This window comes from Oncorhynchus clarkii, chromosome 4, assembly GCF_045791955.1.
Source record: "Oncorhynchus clarkii lewisi isolate Uvic-CL-2024 chromosome 4, UVic_Ocla_1.0, whole genome shotgun sequence".
Taxonomy (NCBI): Eukaryota; Metazoa; Chordata; class Actinopteri; order Salmoniformes; family Salmonidae; genus Oncorhynchus; species Oncorhynchus clarkii.
In genome coordinates, this window is record NC_092150.1 from 57,164,045 (window position 1) to 57,168,896 (window position 4,852).

Genomic DNA, 4,852 nt, shown 5'->3' on the forward strand with positions numbered 1-4,852 from the left:
CTCGATGTCCTTGAGTGGCCCAGCCAGAGCCCGTACTTGAACCTGATCGAACATCTCTAGAGAGACCTGAAAACAGCTGTGCAGCGACGCTCCCAACCTGACAGCTTGATGATCAGCAGAGAAGAATGGGAGAAACTCTCCAAAAACAGGTGTGCCAAACTTGAACATCATACCCAAGAAGACTTGAGGCTATAATCACTGACAAAGGTACTTCAACAAAGTACTGAGTAAAGGGTCTGAATACTTATGTAAATGTGATATTTAAGAATATTTATAATGTACATTTTAGAATAACAAATTGTGGAAAAAGTGAAGGAGTCTGAATACTTTCCGAATGCACTATATTTCCATGTTACAGTGCTTGTTTACGGAAAACAGACGGAAGACAGTGATAATTAGCTATTTGCGTCTCCGAACACCTGTTTTGTAAATGGAAGATGGACACCTCAAACATGTTGTCACTGAAAAATACTGTCGGCTACAACTGTTTTATAACCGGTTAACAGTGAGTATATTTAGCATTTGAAAAATTTGAGTGATATGAAAGTAGAGGGCTTTTTCTTTCTAGAACTGTTCTGCAATGGAGAATTGATTCATGTTTTGGGCATTTTTGGATGTCAGAGCCAATTCCCCTCTCAACAGAACATGTAAGGTCCTTGGACCATAAGTAACATTAGGCTCATTTAGTCCGTTATTGAGCTACATTTCAATGCGGAACCTGTCCTCTGGTTAAATTCAGTAAGAAATGTTTCTCATATTGAACAGATGTGTCTGCAAATATCAAAGTCCCCTTGGTCTGGCATGTATCCCCCAGTGGCTGTAGATCCAAGGAACATGTGCAGGATCATTGCAAAAGATCCAGAGTTGTCCCTCGTAGTAGTGCCCCTTATATCCAACCTCTGCCTGCAACACATGGTGAGAAACGTTGAAGGTATGTTTTGTTCTACATATTGTATGTAATTTATTCAGTCAATTAAATCAATTCAGTTTATTTGATCTGTTTACAGTGGCTGTTACAGACGCTGCCCTAGTGGTGCCTACAAGTATATCACTCCATCAGATTGGCCTTCAATATCAACCTAACATAATTGGACATTTATCACTAATTTCAACCTGGTAGTGATCAGCAATCTTCCACAGCTGTTCTTTAGTACATATTCTAACAGTTCCTCTGATGGAATGCGAATTAACTTGTCTACTTTAGACGCCATAGTCACAAGTAACTGCAACAAAAAATCCCACTGCCCCTCTGCTGAGCACACCAGAACGGACCACAAGAGAAGCACTGGGCACCGCAGGAGAGAGATGGAGCTTCACCAAATCCTACAAAAACTCAACCCTAGTCTTCATGTGGATTCGCAGTGGTAATTACACATAGTAGCCCACTGGCATGGAAGAAGAAAAAAAACAGCATGCTGGCAGATTCCCCCCCCCCCCCCCCCGAGCCCCAGATGTTCCTCGAGACAACTGCTCCGTCCACGGACACCACACAAAAATAACAAACAGAATAACCATGCCCAACGTATTCCAAAGTGGAATGAGTCGCTAACCCTAACGGGAAAAGAAAGGCAGGTAGCAAATAGCACTACCCTACCCAAATCTCCCACCGAGGTACACAGCCGACCGTACTCACCACCTCAGACCGATGTCCCAACAGTGAATAGAGCAAGAGTTTCCACCCTGGGCAGGGGCCTTGAAACTAACCAATGTCATACTCTCCAACGTAGCACACAACCAACTATCCACCACAGTGGCAAGTTAACCAAACAAACTAACAAAGGCAACCAAACAGCACAACTAAAAAATAACAAAACATGCAAACTAAGCACCTACAGAGTTTATCAAACACTAACTCCACATTTTCTCCCAAACACAATACTCATACCAGTTAGCCTAACTACACTAGTATTAGGCCTACTGGCATACTTTTATGCAACGCACCTGTTTGGTGACGTCACCGAACAACCAAAATCAGATGCATCTCTAAGGCACTCTAAGGCATCCCAATTAGAATTAACCCATCATAATGCAACAAAATACTATACGGCAACATTTTTAGGAACCAACCTTACAATCCCAGACGAGCCCCCACTTGTTACGAACCGGCTTGTGACAACGCATAGATAAAGAAAAAACAAGACATATTCATTAAATAAAGTAAACTATAGCCAACTAACAAGTGTGTGTGTGTGTGTGTGTGTGTGTAAGTGAGTGGATGCGTGCATAGATGAGGGGTGTGGAGCGGTGCCAAAACAAATTAACACAAAGCCGACCCAAAATGCCACAACCAAAAACAACAGCATGTCAGATTGGAGAGTCGCTTCAATGTATTGAAGGTGTATTTATCCCTAGGACACACCCGAGCCCAGGTGTGTCCCATTTCGCAGACGACCTTCCCGGCTCCGCTCACCAACATCCTATTAAGGAAAACAAGAGCCGAGAGAGAGAATTCGGAAGACAGTGGGAGGGTCGTCACAGATCACAACCTCTTTATACCTTTGTCACAGAGAAGCCCATTCTCAAACTTCTCCACAGCCACCAAGACTACCTCCTGGAGAAGCTCTCTTCCTCCATCCGCGACGACGGCCACTGCAAACGGCACGGAGGCCTGTGCGACATCTCCTCATAGTTGCCACAGCTGGAAACTCGTGTTCTTCGAGTCACCTGGAGAAGACCATTGAGTTCCTCATCCTCGACGTGACCGACAAGACGATGCTGGGCATGGTGCCTCTGTGCTGGCTGGATGTCTCGCAGCTGCTGCCGCCCGTTAAGGAGCTCCAGAAGTCAGAAGAGGACGACAGCCCGGACTCAGCCAGCAACATGGGTATGGACTGACAATCCATGTACCACTTTGACTTTGGCATCCTGCTGGACAAGCTGAGCCACCTGGAGGAGCCATCTGGAGGAGTTGCATGTGGTCTACCGGGTCAAGGGCAGTGGCATGAACTTTGAGAGGAACCTCTTGAGTTAATCATCCGCGATACTCCCTTTCAGTGTTCACTGGCATGGTGCCTTTTGGCATGGTGCCTTTTGGCTTAGTCGCTCTACTTTCCTTTACAGGATGATTGTCTGAAGTACTTTTTTTCTGCTGTGTGCCATGCACTTCCTCAGTAACAAAGATTATGTTTCAAATGTGGTGAAACAAATACCACAGCACAGGGATTAATTGATTATTGGCTAGATGGCATTCTATGATAAACAACAACATCACATATTTCTAATTTGTTGTATTAGAATAAACAATTCAATTTGATTCCAGCTTGTTTTATTTTGCCCGGGCAAGCTGCTCAACAGGTGAGATTTTGTCAGGTTGTTTACCTCACCTGCACATGTGTACCCTTTTTTCATGTTTTCTCTTGTCATTATTGTATATTCAATTTGTTTAAATGAAACTAAACAGGAGCAAGCTGGAGAGCCTCACTGTCTACGACAACAGCATTCTGGGGTTGGGGCCCAGATATAGCCTATGTCCTGGCAAAGAACTCCAGCCTGCCCTTCAACCTGTGTCAAAACCGGCTGGGGGACGAGGCGGCTAGTATCAAAAGTACCATAGTTTTAAACATTGTCAATGTTTTTAGATCATTCGGATTCAGTGAAAGATCAACATTTGGCTGACCTGCGAGGAGCTTGAGCTGCCGGAATCGGAATCGGCAGCCTGTCAGCCAGGAGCTGCCGGAATCGCCCGCCTGTCCGGTGCTGCCGGAATCTCCCTTCCGTCCGGTGCTGCCGGAATCTCCCGTCCATTCGGGACCCGTGGCTTGGGTCTCCAGTCTGAGGTCGGCGGCGAGGGGTGCCGCGTTAAAGAGGCCACGGAGGCGGGTAGAGAGGCGGAGAAGGACTATGGTGGAGTGGGGTCCACGTCCCGCGCCAGAGGCGCCACCGCGGACAGACACCCACTCAGACCCTCCCCTATAGGTTTTGCGGCCGGAGTCCGCACCTTTGGGGGGGGGGGGGGGGGGGGGGTACTGTCACGTTCTGACCTTAGTTCCTTTGTTTTGTTTTTGTTTTAGTATGGTCAGGGCGTGAGTTGGGGTGGGCAGTCTATGTTTGTTTTTCTAGGTTGGTTTCTGAATTTGGCCTGGTATGGTTCTCAATCAGAGGCAGGTGTCGTTAGTTGTCTCTGATTGAGAATCATACTTAGGTAGCCTTTTTCCACCTGTGTTTTGTGGGTGTTTATTTTCTGTTTTGCGTGTTATCACTAGACAGGACTGTTTCGTTTGTTCGTTCTTCCTAGTTGTTATTTTGTTTAGTGTTCAGTTTTGATTATATTAAAAATCATGAACACTTACCATGCTGCACCTTGGTCCTCACCTTCTTCCACCGACGACGGTGTATTGGGTGTATTGGGTGTACTGGGTGTATTGGTACACCACCCAAAGTGTATTTAATAACTTCACCATGCTCAAAGGAATATTCAATGTCTGCTTTTTTTTACCAATAGGTGCCCTTCTTTGCAAGCCATTGGAAAACCTCCCTAGTGTTTGTGGTGGAATCACTGCTCGACTGAGGGATCTTACAGATAATTGTATGTTTTAAGATGGCGCCCAAGAACATGGCTGACGTTTTACATTCTCCCAACCAATTGTGCAATTTTGTTAATTTTCTTGTGTTTTGTGTAACTTATTTTTTTGAACTTATTGTGTACATAATGTTGCTGCTACCATCTGTTATGACCAAAAATAACTTCTGGACATCAGAAAAGCGATTACTCACCACGGACTCCTTTAACGAGTCCGACGAGATGGATATCCTGCTTTCACTGGAACAGGCCCAGATCCACGCCTTTTGCGTGAAGAACAGACGCTGGAAAAGGGGACGCAGATCGGGGATCCTTCTGAGAAGCCGGAGGCGA

The 4,852-nt window shown here is 45.6% G+C and overlaps 1 pseudogene; it reads left to right on the forward strand.

Annotated features, from left to right (window-relative positions):
• The first annotated feature begins 765 nt into the window (after positions 1-765).
• Positions 766-2,971, forward strand: LOC139408012 (dynein regulatory complex subunit 5-like; annotated as a pseudogene).
• The last annotated feature ends 1,881 nt before the right edge of the window (positions 2,972-4,852 follow it).